Raw genomic sequence first — 25,577 nt, 5'->3', positions numbered from 1 at the left:
TGTCCCAGACACTGCCATCACCATCCCCGGTTATGTCCTGTCCCACCGGCAGGACAGACCCAGCAGAGGTGGCGGCACAGTGGTATACAGTCGGGAGGGAGTTGCCCTGGGAGTCCACAACATCGACTCCGGAGCCCATGAAGTCTCATGGCATCAGGTCAAACATGGACAAGGAAACCTCCTGCTGATTACCACCTACCGCCCTCCCTCAGCTGATGAATCAGTACTCCTCCATGTTGAACAGCACTTGGAGGAAGCACTGAGGGTGGCAAGGGCACAGAATGTACTCTGGGTGGGGGACTTCAATGTCCACCACCAAGAGTGGCTTGGTAGCACCACGACTGACCGAGCCCTAAAGGACATAGCTGCTAGACTGGGTATGCGGCAGGTGGTGAGGGAACCAAGAAGGAAAAAACATACGTGACCTCGTCCTCACCAGTCTGCCTGCCGCAGATGCATCTGTCCATGACAGTATTGGTAGGAGTGACCACCGCAAAGTCCTTCTGGAGAGGAAGTCCTGCCTTCACATTGAGGATACCCTCCATCGTGTTGTGTGGCACTACCAATGTGCTAAATGGGATAGATTTTGAACAGATCTAGCAATGCAAAACTGGGCATCCATGAGGTGCTGTGGGCCATCAGCAGCAGCAGAATTGTACTCGACCACAATCTGTAACCTCATGGCCCGGCATATCCCCCACTCTACCATTACCATCAAGCCAGGAGACCAACCCTGGTTCAATGAAGACTGCAGGAGGGCATGCCAGGACAGCACCAGGCATACCTCAAAATGAGGTGCCAACCTGGTGAAGCTACAACACAGGACTATCTGCGTGCCAAACTGCATTAGTAGCATGAGAAAGACAGAGCTAAGTGATCCCATAACCAACGGATCAGATCTAAGCTCTGCAGTCGTGCCACATTCAGCCGTGAATGGTAGTGGACAATTAAACAACTAACTGGAGGAGGTGGCTCCATAAATATCCCCATCCTCAATGATGGGGGAGCCCAGCACATCAGTGCAAAAGATAAGGCTGAAGCATTTGCAACAATCTTCAGCCAGAAGTGTCGAGTTGATGATCCATCTTGGCCTCCTCCTGAACTCCCCAGCATCGCAGCTGCCAGACTTCAGCCAATTCAATTCACTCTGCATTATAAAGAAACGACTGAAGGCACTGGATACTGCAAAGGCTATGGGCCCTGACAACATTTCGGCCACAGTACCGAAATTCTGTGCTCCAGAACTTGCCGCGCCCCTAGCCAAGCTGTTCTAGTACTGCTACAACACTGGCATCTACCCTGAAATGTGGAAAATTGCCCAGGTATGTCTTGTACACAAAAAGCAGGACAAGTCCAACCCGGCCATTTGCCGCCCCATCAGTCTACTCTCAATCATCAGTAAAGTGATGGAAGGTGTCATCAACAGTGCCATCAAGTGGCACTTGCTTAGCAATAACCTGCTCTGTGACGCTCAGATTGGGTTCCGCCAGCTGATGACCTCATTACAGCCTTGGTTCAAACATGGACAAAAGAGCTGAACTCAAGAGGTGATTGAGAGTGACTGCCCTTGACATCAAGGCAGCATTTGACCGAGTATGGCATCAAGGAGCCCTAGCAAAACTGAGGTCAATGGGAATCAGAGGGAAAACTCGCCACTGTTGGGAGTCATCCCTAGCGCAAAGGAAGATGGTTGTGGTTGTTGGAGGTCAATCATCTCAGCTCCAGGACATCACTGCAGGAGCTCCTCAGGGTAGTGTCCTAGGCCCAACCATCTTCAGCTGCTTCATCAATGACCTACCTTCAATCATAAGGTCAGAAGTGGGAATGTTGGCTGATAATTGCATGGAATTCAGTACCATTTGCAACTCCTCAGATACTGAAGCAGTGTAGAAATGCAGCAAGACTTGGACAATATCCAGGCTTGGGCTGATAAGTGGCAAGTAACATTCACGCCAAACAATTGCCAGGCAATGACCATCTCCAACAAGGAAGAAAATCTAACCATCTCCCCTTGACATTCAATGGCATTACCATCGCTGAATTCCCCACTATCAACATCCTAGGGGCTACCATTGACCAGAACTGAACTGGAGTAGCCATATAAATACCGTGGTTACAAGAGAAGGTCAGAGGCTAGGAATCCTGCGGCAGGTAACTCACCTCCTGACTCCCCAAAGCCTGTCCACCATCTACAAGGCACAAGTCAGGAGTGTCATAGAATACTCTCCACTTGCCTGGATGGTGCAGCTCCGACAACATTCAAGAAGCTCGACATCATCCAGGACAAAGCAGCCCGCTTAATTGGCACCCCAGCTACAAACATTCACTACCTCCACCACCGATGCACAGTGGCAGCAGTACCATCTACAAGATGCACTGCAGCAAAGCACCAAGGCTCCTTAGACAATACCTTCAAAACCCGCGACCTCTACCAACTAGAAGGACAAGGGCAGCAAATGCATGGGAACACCACCACCTGCAAGTTCCCCTCCAAGTCACACACCATCCTGACTTGGAACTATATCGCTATTCCTTCATTGTCACTGGGTCAAAATCCTGGAACTCCCTTCGTAAGAGCACTGCAGGTGTACCTACTTCCCATGGACGGCAGCTCACCACCACCTTCGAGGGTAATTGGGGATGGGCAATAAATGCTAGCCTAGCCAGCGACGCCCACATCCCATGAATTAATTTTTAAAAAAAAAATATCCCTATGCAGACTCCTTGGCCAGATTTTACGGTAGGCGGACGAGAGCCGGCCACCGACGTTTGCGGGTCCCTGGGCTTCAATTGGTGTGAGGCGGGACTTCCACCCACTTGAGGTAGGAAGTCCCGCCTATTAGAGCGGCCGGCCAATCAGTGGGCTGGCAGCTATAAGTCACAGCAGTTCCACTGTGAGCGGTGGCCACTGCTGGGACTGCAGCCCAGCATGAAGGGAAGATGCCTGGGAGTCAGGAAGACAGGTAGGTTTTGGTTGCCTCACTGGGGGTAATTGGTTGGGCTCCGGCGAGGCAAGGGTGGTTGAGCGGTGGGGGGCGTGTTGTGTTTTGGGGGTGGTTGGGTTGGCGGGGGCGGCCCTCCATTGAGCCAGACAGCTTCTTCAGTCCTCGGCCGCCCGACCAGCCACACGTCAAATCGGTTTGGAGGCCGGCGAAGGCCATTAAATGGCCACTAAAGGGCCTTGATTGGCCTGGGGCGAGTGGGCCCGCCGCCCTACGTAAAGTGGCAGCGGAGGCGGGAGCCGGTTGGGAAGGCCTCCCCGAGCTTCCCACTCCATCTTACACCACCCCCCCACCCACCCACGGCCACCATCTAACTCGTCGGGGTGGCGTAAAATTCAGCCCCTTATGTCCTCATAACTTACTCTCCTACCTATCTTTGTGTCATCAACAAATTTAGCAACCATTTGATCCCTTCATCCAAGTCATTTATATAGATTGTAAATAGTTGAGGCCCCAGTACTGATCCCTGTGACACTCTACTAGTTACAGCTTGCCAACCTGAAAATAACCCATTTATCCCTACTCCCTGTTTACTGTTAGCTAACCATCTTCCATCCATGCTAATGTTACCCTCTACACCATGAGCTCTTATTTTGCATAGTAACCTTTGATCTGGTACCTTAGCAAACACCTTTTGGTAATCTAAGTACACTATATTTATGGGTTCCCCTTGATCCACATTTCTTTGGGGAAATAACAAGCACTCTAATAAATTAGTCAAACCTGATTCCTTTTTCACAAAACCATGTTGACTCTGCCTAATTGCATTGTGATTTTCTAAGTACCCTGCAATAACCTCCTTAATAATAAATCCCTGCATTTTTCCTATGACAGATGTTAGGCTAACTGGCCTATGGTTTCCTGCTTTTTGTCTCCCTTTCTTGAATACAGGAGTTAAATTTGCTATTTTTCAAGCTGATGGGACCTTTCCAGAAACTAGGGAATTTTGGAAAATTACAACCATTGTATCTACTATCTCCGCAGTCACTTCTTTTAAGACCTTAGGATGAGGTCTGTCAGGTCCTGGGAACTTGTCAGCATTTAGTTCTAATAGTTTTCTCAGTACCCTTTCCCTGGTGATTGTAATTGTTTTAAGTTCGAGCTACCTCACCACCTATTCCTCATTTCCTGTCCTTCCAAAATGTCAAGTACCCTTGAATATTCAGGTCCCAGCTTTGGTCAACTTGTAGCCACACCTCTGTAATGGCTATCAGGTCATACATATTTATTTCTGTGTGAGCTGACAATTCATCCGTTTTGTTACGAATACTATAGGCATTCAGATATAGAGCCTTTAGTTGTCTTTACTACTTTTGCAAACTCTGGCCTTATCTGCTGGCACACTCTTATGTTTGTACGCTCTGTCCCTTCCTGCTCATCATTATTGCTGCCTTGCTCTCTTGCCTTGTCCTTTCCCGTTAATTCACCACATCTTCCCTCACATGATCCCTTGCCCCCGTGTTTAGTTTAAAGCCCTCTCTACCACCCTAGTTTTATGACTCGCCAGAACACTCGTCCCAGCATGATTCAGGTGAAGACTGTCCCAACAGTACAGCTCCCACTTTCCCCAGTACTGCTGCCAGTGCCCCATGAATTGAAACTCATTTCCAAACTTTGAGCCACACATTTAACTCCCTAATCTTATTTACCCTATGCCAATTTGCTCGTGGCTCACGTAATAATCCAGAGATTATTACCTATGAGGTTCTGCTTTTTAATTGAGCGACTAGCTGCTCATGCTCCCTGTGCAAAACCTCTTTTCTAGTCCTATCTATGTCGTTGGTACCCACGAGGACCAGGACAAGTGGATCCTCCCGCACCCACTGCAAGTTCCCCTCCAGCCCCTCAAGAACACAAGAAATGGGAGCAGAAGTGGACCATATGGCCCATCGAGCCTGCTCTGCCATTCAATATGATTATGGCTGATCTTGGGTTTTAATTCCACTTTCCTGTCAGCTCCCCATATCCCTTGATTCCCTGAGAGACCAAAAATCTATCTTTCCCAGCTTTAAACGTATTCAATGATGGAGCATCCACAACCCTCTGAGACAGAGAATTCCAAAGATTCACAACCCTTTGAGTGAAGTAATTTCTCCTCATCTCAGTTCTGAATGATTGGCCCCTTATCCTGAGATTGTGTCCCCGTGTTCTAGGTGCCCTGACCAGTGGGAACAATCTCTCAGCTTCTACCCTATCAAGCCCTTTCAGACTCTTGTGTGTCTCAATTAGATTGCCTGTCATTCTTCTAAACTCCAGAGAATATAGGCCCAATTTACTCAGCCTCTCACAGGACAGCCCTCATCCCAGGGACCAACTTAATAAATCTTCCCTGCACTGCCTCCAGTGCAAGTATATCCTTTCTTGAATGTGGAGACCAAAACTGCACACAGTATTCCAGGTAGAGTCTCACCAAAACCCTGTACAATTTCAGTAAGACTTATTTATTCCTTTATTTCAATCCCCTTGCAATAAAGGCCAACATGCCATTTGCCTTCCTAATAACCTGCACCTGCATGTTAACTTTGTGCGTTCCTTGTACAAGTACCCCTACGTGTCTCTGAAAATCAACACCTGCTAATTTCACACTTTTAAAAAATATTCTGCTTTTCTATTTTTATGACCAAAGTGAACAATTTCACACTTGCCTACATTATACTCCATTTGCCATCTTGTTACCCATTCACTTAACCTGTCTATATTTCTTTGCAGCCTTTCTACATCTTCCCCGCTGCTTACCTTTCCACCGAGCTTTGTATCATCAGCAAACTTAGATACATTACTCGCTGTCTCTTCATCCAAGTCATTAATAGAGTGTAAATAGTTGAGGCCCCAGCAGTGATCCTTGCGGCACCCCACTATTCACTGCCTGCCCACTTGAAGATGCCCCGTTTATGCTCACTCTCTGCTTCCTGTCTGTTAACCACTCCTCTATCCTTCTTCTTTGGCCTCCTTGTCGCGAGAGATAATGGGTAAGTGCGTAAAGGTGGTCAGTGGTTTGTGAAGCAGCGCCTGGAGTGGCTATAAAGGCCAATTCTAGAGTGACAGATTCTTCCACAGGCTAGAGAATCAATGGCATTACTGAGTTTCGATTTTGTTGGCTGTTCGTCCAGCTCATCCATGACTGGCAGAGACTGGGCTGCATTGAGGGCGGTATCAGTGACAACATTTTCCCTGGAGTACAGCTCTAGGTAGTGCTCCACCCAGCTTCCATTTGCTTCTGTTGGTCAGTGGTCGTGTCCCCTGATTTAGACTTAAGGGGGTCAATCTTCTTGATGGTTGGCCCAAAAGCGCTCTTAATGCCATCATACATTCCTCTGATTGTTTCCGGTGTCGGAGGCCAGCTGAATACGACGGCATAGGTGTTGCCAGTAGTCATTTGCACAGCGCCTGACTGTCCTTTGTGCAGCGCTTCTGGCTGCTTTAAGTGCTATGGATGTTAACTTGCTGGGGGCTTTCTTGTGGTTCAACAGTGCAGTGCGCTTAGCGGCTATGACAGGTTCCAGCTCTTCAAAGTGAGATTGAAACCAGTCTGCATTCTGCTTCTCACGTTTGCCAAAGGTGGTCATTGCTGAGTCATAGATGGCATCTCTGATGTGGGCCCACTTCGTCTCTGCGTCCCCTGCAGACGTGTTTTGAAGGGCTTTTTCAAGTGAATTTAGAAACTTATGTAACAGCTGTGGATAAGAAATTCTGTTCATGTTGATGCGCGGGCGGCCCTTCAGCTTGGAGTCATGTAGTTTCGTTGCACGCCAGGGAGTGGTCGGTGTCGCAGTCCGCACTGTGGAAATTGCATGTGATTTGAACACTGTTTATAGAGGCTCGTCTTGTGATGATGAGGTCCAGCTGGTGCCAACGACGTGATCTTGGGTGCCTCCATGAAACCTGGTGACAGGGTTTAGTATGGAAGAATGAGTTGGTGATGCAGAGGTTGTGATAGGTACACAACTCCAGCAGTCTCTGTCCATTCTCATTCATCCTTCCAATGCCATAGCGCCTAAGGCAGGAGGGCCATGAGTCATGGTCGGCCCCAACCCTGGCGTTAATGTCCCCCAGCAGGAACAAATGTTCGGTATTGGGAATGCTACTAATGATATTATGGAGTTCCTTGTAGAACTGGTCTTTAACTTCATGTGGGGAGCAGAGTGTTGGAGCATAGATGCTGAGTAGGTGAGCAGTCGGATGGACAGTATGCATTCCGAGCTATTTGAAGGTGGCTCCATCATGCTGAGCAAAGAGTTTCTGATAGATAAGCCCACTCCATGCTGTCTTGGTTCTTCAGGATCCCTGTCCTGCCAGTAGAAGGTGTAGTCTTGCTCTCAGAGATCCACTTGCAGGGAGGCATGTCTCCTGAAGTGCTGCAATGTCCACATTGAGTCTGCTGAGCTCGTTGTTAATAATTGTTAATGAATCCTCTATCCATGCTAATATATTACCCCCAACAGCATGAGCCCTTATCTTGCCTATTAATCTTTTATGTGGCACCTTATCGAATGCCTTTTGAAAATCCAGGTATACTACATCTCCTGGTTCCCCTTTATCTACCCTACTAGTTACATCTTCAAAAAACTCAAATTTGTCAAACAGGATCTCCCTTTAGTAAAACCATGCTGACTTGTTCTTGTTCTAATCATACTAGGCTTTTCCAAGTGAAATGTTAAGACTTCTTCAATATTAGTTTCCAGCATATTCTGGATGATTGATGCTAGGCTTACTGGCTTGTGGTTCCCAGTTTTCTCTCTACCTCCTTTCTTGAAAAGCGGCGTAACATTTGCCAACTTCCAATCTGACAGGACCATTCCTGAATCTAAGAAATTCTGGAAAATCATAGCTGCAGAGATAGTGGATGTGCTGGCTATCTCTTTTAGAACCCTAGGATGTAGACCATCTGGTCCCGGGGACTTGTCAGATTTTAGTCCCTCAATTTCTCCAATACGTTTTCTCGACTGATATCAATATCCTTAATTTCCTCACTTTTTAGCTCCCAGGCTACTGCCTATTTCTGGTATGGAACTTGTGTCCTCTACTGTGAAGATAGACTCAAAATATTTGTTCAATGCCTCTGCCATTTCCTCATCCCCCATGATGATTTCTCCTGTCTCTGCCTCTAAGGGACCAACGTCTACTTTAGCTACTCTCTTCCTTTTTATGTACTTATAAAAGCTCTTACAATCTGTTTTAATATTGCTGGCTGGTTTACTCTTCTATTTTTTCCCTTTTTAATCAACTTTTTGGTGGCCCTTTTCTGGTTCCTAAAACACTCCCAATCCTCAGACTTGCTGCTATTTTTTGCAATATTGTAAGCCTTTTCTTTTAGTCTAATACTGTCCTTAACTTTCTGAGTGAGCCACAGATGGGTCTTTCTGGACAAGTTTTTGTATTTGAACGGAATGTACTTCTGTTGAACCCTTTGAATTGTTTCTTTAAATGTTTCCCACTGTTCATTTACCGCCATACCTTCCAGTCTATTTACCCAATTAACCTTAGTCAGTTCTCCCCTCATACCTTTGTAATTGGCTTTGTTTAAGTTTAAGATTCTTGTTTGTGATTGAAATGTGTTATTTCCAAACTGAACATGAAATTCAATGGTATTATGATCACTATTTCCCAGTGGATCTTTTACGATGACTTTGCTTATTAACCCTGATTCATTACACTATACGAGATCTAAGATAGCCTTATCCCTAGTTGGTTCTGCAATGTATTGCTCCAAGAAACTGTCACGAAAGCATTCTACAAATTCATCTTCTAGACCACGGTTGCCAATTTGATTGTCCTGGTCTATATGCAGATTAAAGTTCCCCACAATTAACACATTACCCTTTTTTTTTTTTTACATGCTCCAATAATTTCCCAATTAATGTTCTGTCCTATAACTACTTTTAGAGGGCCTGTAAATTACTCCCACTAGTGTTTTCGGACTCCTGCTATTCCTAATTTCCATCCAAACTGATTCTACTTCAGGATATTCTGAGCCCAGATCCCTTCTTATTAATGTCCTTATGCCTTCCTTTACTATCAGGGCTATCCTTCCTCCTTTACCATTCTGTTTGTCTGTCTGAAATATTGTGTACCCTGGAATATTTATTTTCCAACCTTGATCTCCTTGTAACCATGTCTCGGTAATGGCAATTAGATCTAGATCATTTACCTCTATTCGTGCCACTAGTTTATCTATCTTATTACAGATGCTTCGTGCATTCAAATAAAGGAACTTCAATTTCATTTTTTACCTCTATTCCCTGCAATGACCTTATTTGCCAATGTACAATTTTTGTTAAACTTTGTCCCTTCCCGTCGCATTCTGTTGGGAGTTACCCACATCACTATCCTACCCCGATGCCCTAACCTCTCTCTTTGGATTTCTAAATTTCCCTTTACCCAAACCCTACCGCCCTCCCCACCCCCACCTCTATTAGTTTAAAGCCCTGTCCAGAGCCCTAGTTATGCAATTGGCCAGGACACTGTTACAGCCCGGTTTAAGTGAAACCTATCCCAGCGGAATAGCTCCCTCTTCCCCGACTACTGATATCGTGCCCCAAGAATTGAAACCCCTTCTTCCAACACCACTCTTTGAGCCACGCATTTAGTTCGCTAATCTGCTTGACCCTATGCCAATTTGCATGTGGCTCAGGTAACAATCCGGAGATCATTACCTTTGATGTTCTGCGTTTTAGTTTGGACCCTGACTCTTCAAATTCTGTAAGCAGAACATCATTTCTGGTTCTACCTATGTCACTAGTTCCCACATGGACCACGACAACTGGATCCTCCCACTCCCACTCCAGGTTCCTCTCCAGCCACGAGGAGATGTCCTTCAGCCTCGCAACGGGCAGGCAACACAGCCATCGGAGCTCCCGGTCACGGCTACAGAAAACAGTATTTATCCCCCGACTATACTGTCTCCTATCACTACCACATTCCTCTTCACTCCCCCCACTGGAATGGCATCTTTCACCATGGTGCTATGGTCAGTCCGCTCATCCATCTTGCAGTCCTTCTCTTCATCCATACAGGTAGCAAGGACCTCGTTCCTGTTGGACAAGGTCAGGGGCTGAGGCTCCTCCATCACTACATGCTGATTCCCCCTACCTACCTCGCTTGCTGTCACTCCCCCCTGTCCCTGACCATTGGCCATCTCTAATGTTCTCCCTACTCTAAGGGGTGTGACTGCCTCCTGGAATTAAGTTTCCAGGTAACTCTCCCCCTCCCGGATGCTCCGCAACGTCTGCAACTCAGTCTCCAGCTCAGCTATTCTGAGCTGAAGTCATGCAAGCTCCAGACACTTACTGCAGACATGGTTGTCCAGGATTGCAGGGCATTCCACAGATTCCCACATGCTGCAGTTGCAGCACACCACCGGCCCTGCCATCTCTGTACAATCTCTTTATAGTCAATTAGATAATAATTCAAGCTGAAGGAATGGAAAGTTGCAGTCACCTACCTTGGAGTCAGAGGAAGAAAACTCACCAACTGCTGGAGGCTAAAAAAGATAAGAAAAGGAGCCCCTCTTTCCCCCTCTGCACTGAATTCCCACATGCACCAAATTTCCAAATTCACTCCGGCAAAAATCTCACTCAGGCAACTGTCTCTTGCTCAACTGCTTCCCCTCACTCACTGGTTCGGCTAAGAAACTGATCTGCTTTATATAAGGATTCTGATGACTCACTAGCTAGCTCCACTTTCGGCTACAATAGTTAACACCGATTGAACCTAACAACTTCCAACTGATTGACAGATAACTGCCACTGCTGGCTGCTTCTTGTTTAACAAAGCTATTTACCTAACTAGCAGATTTAAAGCCTGACTCTTAATCTAAAATTTAAACTGGACAAAAACTTACCAGAACTTATCTTGTGCACCAAATTTCCAAATTCACTCTGGAAAATGTCTCACTCATTCCCAAACTGATGTCCCAAACCCTGGCACCGGCCAGGCAACACAGCCTTCTGAACTCTCGCTCTCAGCTATGGGGATTGTGTCTATCCCCCTGACTATACTGTCCCCTACTACCACTACATTCCTGTTTACTACCCCACTTGAATGGCTTCCTGTACCACAGTGCCATGGTCGGTTCGCTCATCCACCCTGCAGACGCCACTGTCATCCATACAGGTTGCAAGAACCTCAAACCTATTGGACAATTGAAAGGGCTAAGGCTCCTCCACTTCCACCTTCTCGATCCCCATACCTGCCTCACTCATAGTCACACTCTCCTGTCCCAGACCAGGGACCAAATCAGAAGACCCTAGTGTAAAGGGTGTGACTGCCTTCTGGAACAAAGTATCCAGATAACCTTTCCCTTCCCTGATGCATTGCTTTGTCCGTAGCTTGGCCTCCAGCTCATTGACTCTAAGCTGAAGTTCCTTGAGCCATAGACACTTACTGCTGCCTTGGATCACACTGGCATCTACCAATTCCCACATACTGCAGCTGCAACACATCACTTACTCTGCTATCTTTATTGTGTTTTAATTAACTAATTAATTATTTCCTTAATTAAATTTTAGTTAATGCAATTTGATAAAAGTACCACCTAACAGGCTTATTTGGAAAATAGAAGCACATAGCATGAAAGGGACATTGATGACTTGGGTACACAATTGGATAAGGGATAGGTTGCAAAGAGTAGTGGTGAACAGATGTTTTTCTGACGAGAGAAGTATGCAGTGGGGTCCCCCAGGGTTTGTATTAGCACCATTGCTCTTCTTGTTATATATAAATGACCTGGACTTTGATATTGAGAATTATATTTTGAAATTGGCAGATGATACAAAATGCATAGCAAAATATTGAACAGAAGGGCAGCACAGTGGCGCAGTGGTTAGCACCGCAGCCTCACAGCTCCAGGGACCCGGGTTCGATTCTGGGTACTGCCTGTGCGGAGTTTGCAAGTTCTCCCTGTGTCTGTGTGGGTTTTCGCCGGGTGCTCCAGTTTCCTCCCACATCCAAAAGACTTGCAGGTGATTGGTAAATTGGCCGTTGTAAATTGCCCCTAGTATAGAGAGGTGATAGGGAATATGGGATTACTGTAGGGTTAGTATAAATGGGTGGTTATTGGTCGGCACAGACTCGGTGGGCCGAAGGGCCTGTTTCAGTGCTGTATCTCTAAATAAAAAATAAATAAATAAAACTGTAGCAGATTCAAGGAGAACACGGACAGACTGGTGAATGCAATTTAATGTAGATATGTGTGAAATGATGCATTTTGGGAAAACTGCTTCGAGAGGCAGTATAATCTAAATAATATTCACCTGAACTATTCACCATATTTATTAACGACTTAGATTATGAGATAGGAAGCCACATATCCAAGTTTTCTGATGACACAAAGATAGGCAGCATTGTAAGCAGTGTAGATGGAAGCATAAAATTACAGAACTATTAATAGATTAAGTGAATGGGCAAAACTGTGGCAAATGGGTTTCAATGTAGACAAATGTGAGGTCATCCATTCTGGACCTAAAAAAATGGATAGAACATAATACTTGCTAACTGGTGAAAAGCTAGAAACAATGGAGGTCCAAAGAGACTTCGCTATCCAGGTATATAGATTATTAAACAGATACGGAAAATAATCAAAAAGGCTAATGGAATGCTGGCCTTTCTATCTAGAGGACCAGAATACAAAGGGTAGAAATCATGCTTCAGCTATACAAAGCTCTGGTTAGACCATACCTGGTGTATCTGAGTAATTCTGGGTACCACACCTTGGGAAGGGTATATTGGCCTTGGAGGGAGTGCAGCGTAGGTTTACCAGAATGATACCTGGACTCGAAGGGTTAAATTATGAGGCGTGATTACACAAACTAGGGTTGTATTCCCTGGAATTTAGAAGGTTCAAAGTTTTCAAGATATTAAGGTGAACAGATAAGGTAGATAGAGAGAGATTATTTCTGCTGGTCGTTTGAGACCGGGCGCATAGTCTAAAAATTAGAGCCTTTAGGAGTGAAATTAGGAAACACTTCTACACACAAAGGGTGGTAGAAATTTGAAACTCTCTTCCCCAAATGGCAATTGATGCTAATGCAATTGTTAATTTTGAATCTGAGATTGATGGATTTGTGTTAACCAAAGGCATTAAGAGATATGGGGGAAAAGTTTATTCGCATTAAGTGGCACATATGCAGACTAGGTAGCTTCCCAGGGCAAACAGCTCTGCGGGCCACTACCTGCACAACCTGCGTGGGTTTCTCCAATGATGTAATTGAGGAAACCCAGGCAGTTAATGGCCCATGGTGCTGTCGGCTCCAGTCTGCACAGTGCCTCTTTGAAGCGGCACTAGACTAACAAATTTTCCCCCCCGTGAGGAAAAGGCAGGTACGCAGAAAAATCATGATCTCATTGAATGGCGGAACAGGCTAGAGGGTCTATTTCTATGTTCCTATTTTGAGGGGGTTACAAGAGCAGAGAGATTTGGGGGTGAATACTCAAGTCCTTAAACGTGGCAAGGAAAGTTGATAAGACAGTTAAGAAAGAGTATGTGATACTTGGCTTTGTAATAGGTGCATGAATACAAAAACAAGGAAGTAATGCTAAATCTTTACATGTCACTGATTAGGCCTTAGCTGGAGTATTGTATATAATTCTGGACATCACAATTTATTAAGGATCTCAAGACCTTGGAAAGGGTACAGAAGAGATTCAATAGTATGATACCAGGGACATTCATGATGTGGAGCAATTGTAGAAACTATGATTGTTCTCTTTAGAGCAGAGTATGTTAACAGGAGACCTAATAGAAGTATTCACAATTATGAGAGGTTGTGAAAAAACAAGTAGGGAGAAACTGTTTTCTTTGGCAAGTGGGTTGGCAACCAGCGATCATAGATTTAGAATAATAGGCAAAAAAAACTAGAGGGAAAATTAGGAGAATTTTTTCACCGATGGTTATGATGATCTAGAATGCATTACCTGAGAGGTTGGCTAAATCAGATCCCATAGGAGCTTTCAAAAGAACAAGTATTTGAAGAGATCGAATTTGCAGGGTTATGGGGAAAAAACTGGGGTGTGGGACTATATTGGACAGCTCGTTCAAAGAGCCAGCATAGACCCAATGAGCCAAATTACCACCTCCTGTCCTGTCAGATGCAATGATTATAAATCAAAATGGATATGTCACCAGACTCAGTGTGTACGTTAGGCTGTTGAAAGAAGTGGGAGGAAATACTAGAGGCATGGGTTAAAATTTCAAAGGAACGGCATGGATTTGTTGAAGACAAATAAAACTGGGACTGTATTCTCTAGAGTTTCAAAAAATGAGAGGAGATCTCATTGAAATTTACAAAACAAAGTGATTCTTGACAAAGCAGCCGGCGGGGACGTCATCCGACTGTGCCAACCTGCACACAAGCGCAAATGGGCTCCTGCTCTCTGCGCGTGCGCTGTGTTCCGCATTGCCAGGACCGGTTGGCGCATGCACAGATGACATTGCATAATGCGGGAGAGAGAGCAAGCAGAGAAGTGGGGAGAGAGCGGGGTGTGGGAGACAGCGGGGGGGTGGGGAAGCGGGGAGAGAGCGGGTGGGGGGAAGCGGGGAGAGAGCGGGGGGGGGGAAGCAGGGAGAGCGCGGGGTGTGGGGGAGAAGCGGGGAGAGAGCGGGGTGTGGGAGACAGCGGATGGGAGGAAGCAGGGAGAGAGCGGGGTGTGGGAGGCAGCGGGGGGTGAGGGGAAGCGGGGAAAGAGCGGCCAAAGACCTTGGTGACGGCGGGTGCGCTCTCCTCCCTGCCCGCTCTCTCCAGCAATTCCCCCTGATCTCCCGCTCTCTCCAGTCATTTCTCCCACCCCCCTGCTGTCTCTGGCCATTTCCCCCCCCCCGCCCCCCCCCCCCCCCCCCCCCAACACACACACCGCCCGCCCTCTTGCAAGCCCTTTCCGGCCATTCCCCAACCCGCCCTCGCTCCCCGGCCGTTCCCTAGCCAGCCGATCTCCTAGGCCGTTCCCTGGCCAGCCGATCTCTCCGGCCGTTCCCCGGCCAGCCGATCTCTCTGGCCATTGTGTGCTGCCACGTGTTTACGTTGCCTTTGTGTGATTATTTGAGCAGCACCATCTTTAGTCCTGGCAGCTGCCTGAATGTCGCTGACTGTGACGTTTAGGTTGAACAGGGTTGCATTTGCGCATGTGTCTGTGCAGCGCCACCTAGTGGCTGCATTGTCAGCAAACGCAGCCTTTACAAAATGCTTACAGGGTGTGACAGGGTGGATGTAGATCGGATGTTTCCCCTGGCTGGTGTGTCTAGAACCAGGGGATATAGTCTCAGAATAAGGGGCAGGCCATTTAAGACTGAGATGAGGAGGATTTTCTTCACTGAGGATGGTGAATCTTTGGAATTCTCTACCCCAGAGGGCTGCAGAAGCTCAATCATTGAGCATGTTCAAGACAGAAATCGATAAGATATCTGGATACTAATGACATCAAAGGATATGGGGATAGCGCAGGAAAGTGGTGTTGAGATAAATGATCAGACATGATCTAATTGAATGGAGCAGTCTCGATGGGCTGAATGGCCTACTGCTCCTATGTTCTGACAAATTTAATAGAGCTTTTTGAAGAAGGGAGTATTTGGATAAAGGGAATGCAGCTCGTGTATTGTAAATGGATTTTCAGGTGTAAAGAGTCTTAAAAGGCTTGTTTTTTTAATTCATTCATGGGATGTGGGCGTCGCTGGCTAGGCCACCATTTATTGCCCATCCCTAATTGCCCTTGAGAAGTTAGTGGAGAGCTGCCTTCTTGAACCACTGCAGTCCATGTGAGGTAGGTACCAACTAGGGATGATGGGTGGCACACCGATATGAAGGGCCAATCAGAGGGGCCGAAGGGAGGGCTGGCCAGCACCCCACTGAGAGAGGTGAGCACTGCTCAGGCAGATGGAGAGTGAGAGGGTACCACAAGATGAAGTTGCTCACCTAATGGTGGAATCAGCATCCTATAAATAGCAGGCAGAACCATCGCAAGGATCAGTCCACAGGGGCAACGTGTCCAAATGACTGCATTTGTCTGCAAATGTGCTGCATAAGACCTGTCCTCTATCCGTGAGTCTGCAAACTCAGCTAATGGTGCTCCGACCTCCCGCTGTGTTGTTACCTGTGAGGTGACAAGATGCAGATGTAGCAGAAGTCCTGTTCGCCTCTGGCAAACTGCCATTGCACTATAAAAAGCTAGTTAATTGGTCCCTCAATGGCTTTAACTGGCACCCTGCTGCTGCTGGTGTGTAGCTGTTGTCACAGGGAGCCCGCTTCTGGGAAAAGTGCATGGAGGCAGGAACACCTCGGGGAGCTGACCAGATAGGCTTCGTTCAGAATTTCCATGCCCTCTTTCAAAGGCAGTGCTTCCACAGGGCTGGGAAAATTCCGGCCAGCCTCTCTGTCCCAGAAAGGGAACAACTGAAACGGTAGAGCCTCATTACTGCAGATAGTACATTGTTCTTAGGTATTTAAAATTATTTTGTAAAAAAAAAATCATATTTTCCTTTCTCTTTCTTCTTAATCCAATCTGTCTTTCTCTTTTCATTAGCTATGGCACAGTGGTAGCATTCACAGATGGTTGTGGGTTCTGGTTAGAAAATCTAGACTGACCAGGACTGCGGTGATTCAAGAAGGCAGCTCACCACCACCTTCTCAAGGGCAGTTAGGGATGGGCAGTAAATACTGGCCTAGCCAGCGATGCCCACATCCCATGAACAAATAATTAAAAAAAACTCCACTGCAATACTGAGGGAGTGTTGCAATTCAGAGCTTCTGTCTTTCAGATGAAACATTAAACCGTGGCTCCATCTGCCCTCTCAGGTGAACGTACAGGATCCCATGGCACTATTAAAGACGTGCAGGGGAGATCGCCTGGCCAATATTTATCCCTCAACCAACACCTAAACCCAGATCTGGTCATTATTATTGCTGTGTACCAATTGACTACTGCATTTCCTGCATTACAAGAGACCACACTTCAAAAGTACTTTATTCGCTAGAAAGCACTTCGGAACAATGAAGTCATGAAAGACACTGTATGAATGTAGTCTTTTTCTCCATTTCTTTCTGGACCTAAATTGAGGTAAATAAAGGTAAGCAGTGGGGGAAGACACAGAGAGCCTGCAAAGAGATATAAACAGGTTAAGTGAGTGGGCAACAGGAAGGGACGTGTTAAGTTGTGTACTTTGGTTGCAAGAATAGAAAAACTGAATATTTTTTTAAAAGGTGGAAAACGTGTAAGTGTTAATGTTCAAAGAGACTTGAGTGTGCTTGTACAAGGAACACAGAAAGTTAACATGTAGGTACAACAAGCAATTAGGAAGGTAAATGGCATGTTGGCCTCTACTGCAAGGGGATTGGAGTACAGGAATAAGGAAGTATTGCTACAATTGTACAGGGTTTTGGTGAGACCACATCTGGAATACTGTATGCAGTTTTGGTCTCCACATTTAAGAAAGAATATACTAGCATTGGAAGCAGTGCAGCGAAGGTTCACTGGATTGGTCCCTGGGACGAGGGGGTTGTCCTATGATGAGAGACTAAGTAAATTGGGCCACTATTCTCTGCAGTTTAGAAGAATGACATGTGATCTCATTGAAACATATAAGATTCTGAAGAGGCTGGATAGGGTAGACACAGAGATTATTTCTGCTGGTGGTGGAATCTAAAACACGGGGACACAGTCTCAGGATAAGCAGCTGATAATTTAGTCCTGAGATGAGGAGAAATTAGTTGGGAAAAAGGTTGTGAATCTTTGGAATTCTCTACCCCAGAGGGTTGTGGATGCTCCATCGTTGAATACATTTAAGGTTGGGATAGTGAGATTTTTGGTCTCTGGGAATCAAGAGGTATGGCGAGCGGGTGGGGAAGTAGAGTTGAAGTCTAAGTTCAGGCATGATCGTTTTGAATGGCGGAGCAGGCTCGATGGGTCATATGGTCTACGCCTGCTCCTATCTCATGTTCTTGACTTTTATTCACCCATTTCCTTGTCATTCCTGTTTTTCTTTATCCTTCAACCACACTGGTTAGGAGCAGGAGTAGGCCATTCAGCCCATCGATCCTGCTCCACCATTCAATTAGATCGTCCCTGATCATCTACCTCAACACCACTTTCCTGCACTATCCCCATATCCTTTGATGTCATTGGTATCCAGATATCTATCGATTTCTGTCTTGAACGTGCTCAATGATTGAACTTCCGCAGACCTCTGGGGTAGAGAATCCCAAAGATTTACCACCTTCTGAGTGAAGAAATTCCTCCTCATCTCAGTCTTAAATGGCCTGCCCCTTATTCTGAGATTATGTGCCCTGAGTCCAGACTCACCAGCCAAGGGAAACATCCTATCTATATCCACCCTGTCACGACCTGTAAGAATTTTGTAAGTTTCAATGAGATCACCTCTCATTCTTTGGAACGCTAGAAAATACAGTCCCAGTTTTGTTTGCCTTTAACAAATCCATGCTGTTTCTGCACACTGAGTCTGGTGACAAATCCATTTTGATTTATAATCGTTCAATCTGACAAGACAGGAGGTGGTAATTTGACCCATGGAGTCTGTGCTGGCTTTGAATGAGCAGTCCAATATAGTCCCACACCCCAGCTATTTCCCCATAACCCTGCAAATTAGATCTCTTAAAATACTTTTGAAAGCTCCTATGGGATCTGATTCTGCCAGCCTATCAGTCAATGCATTCCAGATCATCAAATTCTAATTTTCTCTCTAGTTTTGTTTTTGCCAGTTATTTTAAATCTATGACCTCTGGTTGCCAACCCACAGTTTCTCCCTACTTGTTCCATCACAACCACTCAATTGTGAATACTTCTATTAGCTCTCCTGTTAGGTTAAGGAGGTAAGACCTTTGGTCTCCAGTTGACCTATCAGTTCCAGAAATTTGCAGTGCAAAAATTGAGCTGAAGGGTAAGGAAGAAAATCAAACTAATGGGGCACACAGATGCCCCGCTCCACCAATTTCTGGCCTCATGAAATCAAACTAGCTCTTTAACTCCAGTTTACATTGATCAAAAGGAAAGTAGAACTCTAAATAGCAGCAAATCTTAGCTTGAATTTTCAATGCTTAAGTGGTCTTGAAAACTACCACTTAAAATTGAAAATCTAGGGGCAAGTTTAAAGATAATACATGTTACTTGTAACAATTACCTGTCCTGTTAAGCAAAGCTATTCACACAAGAATTTCAGGTTACTACAACAATCTATATTTATATAGTGCCTTTAACATAACTAGGTACTTCACAGGAGCATTGTAAAACAAGATATAATACCGAGCCACATGAGGTATTAGGGCAGATAATCAAAAGCTTTGTCAAAGTAGTAGGTTTTAAGGACTGTCTTAAAGGATTACAATACAAAACATTCCCAAGTTCGGTTTCTGTTTGTATTTATAATTCAGCACAATTAATTTTCATAAAAGAACCTAAATAGCTATTGCAGACAGTTGGCTGGCTTAATTTAGGATTATGAAAGTATGTGAATTTAATTGAGATTTGAATGTGTTTGTTTTCCAAGTGGGTTTGACACTGACCACTGCAGTGGTAGTGTAGTCTTTTGCAGACATGTTTCTTTTGGCTAAAATTTCAATTAACAATATTAATGTAATAATCCAAGATGCCAAGTTAGTATAAAAGTGAGGGATAGGTTTTCTTTTTCCTTCCAGCAAGCAGAAAGACCAATTACAAAGTCTTAGCAGCAATATATGCTTAGTAAGGTGTGGCAGTTAAATCCATATCAATGAAGTGCAAAGTACTTTGCACAAATCCAGTTGGCATACAGATCTCAACGTGGAAAGTGGGTGTGGGCTGTTTGCACAACCTTCTCAGTTGCTAAGTTTCCAGTGGGTTGTAAAGTTTCATTACTTCATAAACCAGCAATGGTTTTGGTTCCTGTAAAAAGCAAGCAATTTTAAAAAAAAATGTATTGCAAAGCAACAGGGGCCAGAAATTTATGACCCACCCAACGAAAAACTGGCCAGTCAGTTTTAGATTTGCTGGGTAGCTAGGAGGGGAGGCAAAATTTTAGTTAATTCATAAACATATAAGAGGATCCGTTGTAATGCTTGTGAAAGGGCAGAACTAGTTCACTGACTCAATACTGTAGAAATTAAATAGCTGATACCAGCATGTAAATTGTAAGCATAGGAGGAAGAGGGTGGGATTGGCCTTTAGGAACTGAGAGAGTCATATGCTTTGAGGTGCAGGATAAGGCTAGAATATTTGAGTACTTTGTAATGGTGTTTACTAAGAGGATGCTGACAATATTGGTAGAAGTGATGGATGGGGTGAAAATTCATGGGAAGGATGTACTGGAAAGACTGGCTCAGCTTAGAAGGAATAAGTTGCCTGGTCCAGATAGGTTGCATCCCAGCTTGCTAAAGGAAGTGGGAGTGGAGATAGCAGAAGGGCTTACCATAATCTTCCCTTGATACAGGGGAGGGGCCAATGTGACACTCTTATTCAAGACAGAGTCCAAGAACATTCCTAGTACCTATAAGCCAGTCACTTTAACAGCAGTGGTGGCTAAGGTTTTAGAAAACAATGGGGAGAAAGAAAAACAGGCACTTGGAGAGGTTTGAGTTGATGAAGCATGATCAGTCTTTTACATGGCTCTCCTTGACTAATTGTTTTGAACAGAGGAGGTGACAAAAGGAAAGAATTAGATGGTTGTCTATATGGATTTTAAGAGAGTTTTGACAAAGTACCACATAAGACGCTGGTTAGCAAAATTGAGGCTCATGGAATAGGAGGGCCAGTGTCAGAACATAGAACAGCACAGTACAGGCCCTTCGGCCCACAATGTTGTGCCGAACCTTTAACCTACTCTAAGATCAAACTACCTACATACCCTTCATTCTACTATCATCCATGTACCTATCCAAGAGTCGCTTAAATGTCCCTAATGTATCTGCTTCTACTACCACCGCTAGCAGCGCATTCCACACACCCACCACTCTCTGTGTAAAGAACCTACCTCTGACATCTCCCCTACACCTTCCTCCAATCACCTTAAAATTATGCCCCCTGGTGATAGCCCTTTCCGCCCTGGGAAAAAGTCTCTGGCTATCCACTATCTATGCCTCTCTTCATCTTGTACCCCTCTATTAAGTCACCTCTCATCCTTCTTCGCTCCAATGAGAAAAGCCCTAGCTCCCTCAACCTTTCCTTATAAGATATGCCCTCCAGTCCAGGCAGCATCCTGGTAAATCTCCTCTGCACCCTCCCTAAAGCATCCACATCCTTCCTATAATGGGGCGACCAGAACTGAACACAATATTCCAAGTGTGGTCGAACCAGGGCTTTATAGAGCTGCAGCATAACCTCGTGGCTCTTAAACTCAATCCCCGTTAATGAAAGCCAACACACCATACGCCTTCTTAACAACCCTATCAACTTGGGTGGCAACTTTGAGCGATCTATGGACATGGACCCCAAGATCCCTCTGTTCCTCCACACAATCAAGAATCCTGTCTTTAAGCCTGTATTCTGCATTCAAATTCGACCTTCCAAAATGAATCACTTCACACTTTTCCAGGTTGAACTCCATCTGCCACTTCTCAGCCCAGCTCTGCATCCTGTCAATGTCCCATTGCAACCTACAACAGCTTTCCACACTATCCACAACTCCAGCAACCTTAGTGTCATCGGCAAACTTGCTAACCCAGCCTTCCACTTCCTCATCCAAGTCATTTATAAAAATCACAAAGAGCAGAGGTCCCAGAACAGATCCCTGCGGAACACCACTGGTCACCGAGCTCCAGGCTGAATACTTTCCATCTACTACCACCCTCTGTCTTCTATGGGCCAGCCAATTCTGAATCCAGACAGCCAAATTTCCCTGTATCCCAAGCCTCCTTACTTTCTGAATGAGCCTACCATGGGGAACCTTATCAAACGCCTTGCTAAAATCCATATACACCACATCCACTGCTCTTCCTTCATCAATGTGTTTTGTCACATCCTCAAAGAATTCAGTAAGGCTTGTGAGGCATGACCTGCCCCTCACAAAGCTATGCTGACTGTCTCTAATCAAACTATGCTTTTCCAAATGATCATAAATCCTGTCTCTCAGAATCCTCTCCAATAATTTTCCCACTACCGACGTAAGACTGACTGGTCTATAATTCCCAGGGTTATCCCTAATCCCTTTCTTTAACAAGGGAATAACATTTGCCACCCTCCAATCATCTGGTACTACTCCAGTCACAGTGAGGACGCAAAGATCATCGCCAAAGGCGCGGCAATCTCTTCCCTCGCTTCCCACAATATCCTTGGGTATATCGCGTCTGGCCCCGGGGACTTATCTGTCCTCATGTCTTTCAAAATTTCCAGCACATCCTCCCTCTTATCAACCTGTTCGAGCATATCAGCCTGTTTCATGCTGTCCTCACTAACGACCAGGTCCCTCTCACTAGTGAATACTGAAGCAAAGTATTCATTTAGGACCTCCCCTACCTCCTCCGACTCCAGGCACAAGTTCCCTCCACTATCCCTGATCGGCCCTACCCTCACTCTGGCCATCCTCTTGTTCCTCACATAAGTGTAGAACGCCTTGGGATTTTCCTTAATCCTACCCGCCAAGACTTTTTCATGTCCCCTTCTAGCTCTCCTAAGTCCATTCTTCAGTTCCTTCCTGGCTACCTTGTAACCCTCTAGAGCCCTGTCTGATCCTTGCTTCCTCAACCTTAAGTAAGCTTCCTTCTTCCTCTTGACTAGCTGTTCCACATCTCTTGTCATCCAAGGTTCCTTCACCCTACCATCCCTTCCTTGCCTCATTTGGACAAACCTATCCAGCAGTCGCAGCAAGTGCTCCCTAATCAACCTCCACATTTCTGTCGTGCATTTCCCCGAGAACATCTGTTCCCAATTTAAGCTCCCCAGTTCCTGCCTAATAGCATTGTAATTCCCCCTCCCCCAATTAAATATTTTCCCATCCCGTCTGCTCCTATCCCTCTCCATGACTATAGTAAAGGTCAGGGAGTTGTGATCACTATCACCGAAATGCTCTCCCACCGAGAGATCTGCCACCTGGCCTAGTTCGTTGCCAAGCACCAAATCCAACATAGCCTCCCCTCTAGTCGGCCTATCTACATACTGAGTCAGGAAACCTTCCTGGACACACCTGACAAAATCTGCTCCATCCAAACTATTTGCACTAAGGAGGTTCCAATCAATATTAGGGAAGTTGAAGTCACCCATGACAACAACCCTGTTACTTCTGCACCTTTCCAAAATCTGCCTCCCAATTTGTTTCTCCGTGTCTCTGTTGCTATTGGAGGGCCTATAGAAAACTCCCAATAAAGTGACTGCTCCTTTCCTGTTTCTGACTTCCACCCATAATGACTCAGTAGACAAACCCTCCTCGACGACCTCCCTTTCTGCAGCAATGATACTATCCCTGATTAGCAATGCCACTCCCCCACCTCTTTTACCTCCCTCCCTATTCCTTTTGAAACATCCAATATCCATTCCTGCCCCTGTGATATCCAAGTCTCCGTAATGGCCACAACATCGTAGCTCCAAGTACTGATCCATGCTCTAAGTTCATCACCCTTATTCCTGACACTTCTTGCGTTAAAATAGACACACTTCAACCCATCATACTGGCTGCAACTTTGCCCTGTCAACAGTCTAACCTTCCTCACAGACACTCTGTATCTTCCTGTTCAACAGCTACCCCATCCACTGATCCGTAGCTCAGGTTCCCATCCCCCTGCCAAACTAGTTTAAACCCTCCCGAAGAGCTCTAGCAAACCTCCCGCCCAGGATATTGGTGCCCCTCCAGTTCAGATACAACCGTCCTTCTTGTACAGGTCCCACCTTCCCCAGAAGGTATCCCAATGATCCACATATCTGAAGCCCTCCCTCCTACACCAGCTCTGTAGCCACGTGTTCAGCTGCACTCGCTCTCTGTTTCTAGCCTCACTAGCACGTGGCACCGGTATCAATCCTGAGATTACTATTCTGATAGTCCTGCCTTTTAGCCTCCAACCTAACTCCCTATATTCGCTTTTCAGGTCCTCATCCCTTTTCCTAGCTATGTCATTGGTACTGATGTGTACCATGACTTCTGGCTGCTCCCCCTCCCCCTTAAGAATCCTGTGGACTCGATCAGAGACATCCCTGACCCCGGCACCTGGGAGGCAACATACTATCCGGGAGTCTCGTTCGCGACCACAGAATCTCCTGTCTGTTCCTCTAACCATTGAATCTCCTATCACTATCGCTCTCCAATTCACCCCCCTTCCCTTCTGAGCCACAGAGCCAGGCTCAGTGCCAGAGACCTGGCCACTGTGGCTTTCCCCTGGAAGTCCCCCCCCCACCAACTGTATCCAAAATGGTATAATTATTATTGAGGGGAACGGCCACAGGGGATCCCTGCACTGTGCGCCTATTCCCTTTCCCTCCCCTGACAGTCACCCAGCTACCTTTATCCTGCAACTTAGGTATCACTACTTCCCTATAACTGCTCTCTATCACCCCCTCAGCCTCCTGAATGATCCAAAGTTCATCCAGCTCCAGCTCCCCAACGCGGTCTGTGAGGAGCTGGAGTTGGGTGCACTTCTCACAGGTGAAGTCAGCAGGGACACAAGTGGTGACCCTTACCTCCCACATTCTGCAAGAGGAGCATGCAACTGCCCTAGCTTCCATCCCCTCTGCTCTAAATTGACAACAGAGATTTTTTTAAAAATAAAGGAAAACCTTACCAAACCCTCCACACAAGAGTCCTGTTTTTTGGTTAGAGGAGGATGGGTGGGAGACACTACACGTGTCATGTTTTGGGTTTAGCCACTGCCCGAATATATAAGTTCACTTACCCAGCAGTCCCCGTGTTCACCGAATCGCGAGGTAAGTACTTTATAGTGAAACTTACCTTCCCGGCTGCCCCCTGGCTCGCACTATCACCGCTACCGCTGATCAACTTGAATTTTTAAAAAATGGGTTTAGGATAGAAACAGCAAGTCATGGTAAATGATTATTTTTCAGACTGGAGGATAGTACAGTGTTAAAGTGCTAGGACCACTGAAAGTGATTTGGATATTGGAATAAAATAAAATTTCAAAATTTGCTAATACCACCAAACTTGGAGGTATGGCTGACAGAGAATGAAACTAATTGACTACAACAGGACATAGGCTAACAGAATTGGCAGATGGCGTTTAATACAGAGAAGTGCAAGGTGTTGCATTTTAGCAGAAGGAATAGAGGCGCAAAATAGACATAATGGCAGTTCTAAAGAGTGTACAGGAACAGGAACCTGGGCGCTCATGTGCGCAGATCTTTAAAGGTGGCAGGACATATGGAGAGTAGTTAGCAAAGCATGTGGAATCATGGGCTTCATAAATAAAAGTATTGAGTACAAAAAGGAGGGAAGTTATCCTGAACCTGCATAAAGCTCTGATTAGGCCAAACTAGAAGGACCGGTTTCCTCTAGCTGAGAGGTCAATTACCAGGGGGCACAGATTTAAGGTGATTGGTAGAAGGATTAGAGGGGACATGAAGAAAAACTTTTTCACCCAGAGGGTGGCAGGTGTCTGGAATTTACTGCCCAGATTGGTGGTGGAGTCCAGAACCAGGGGTCATAATCTAAGGACTGAGATGAGG

At 45.8% G+C, this 25,577-nt stretch overlaps 1 protein-coding gene across 2 annotated transcripts in view; it reads left to right on the top strand.

Moving 5' to 3' along the window:
• The window catches only part of nme7 (NME/NM23 family member 7), a 321,021-nt gene that overhangs the window by 294,725 nt on the left and 719 nt on the right, over positions 1 to 25,577 (top strand). The window lies entirely within an intron of this gene.

This window comes from Heterodontus francisci, chromosome 10 (assembly GCF_036365525.1).
Source record: "Heterodontus francisci isolate sHetFra1 chromosome 10, sHetFra1.hap1, whole genome shotgun sequence".
Lineage (NCBI taxonomy): Eukaryota > Metazoa > Chordata > Chondrichthyes > Heterodontiformes > Heterodontidae > Heterodontus > Heterodontus francisci.
This window is presented reverse-complemented; position numbering and strand designations above follow the sequence as displayed.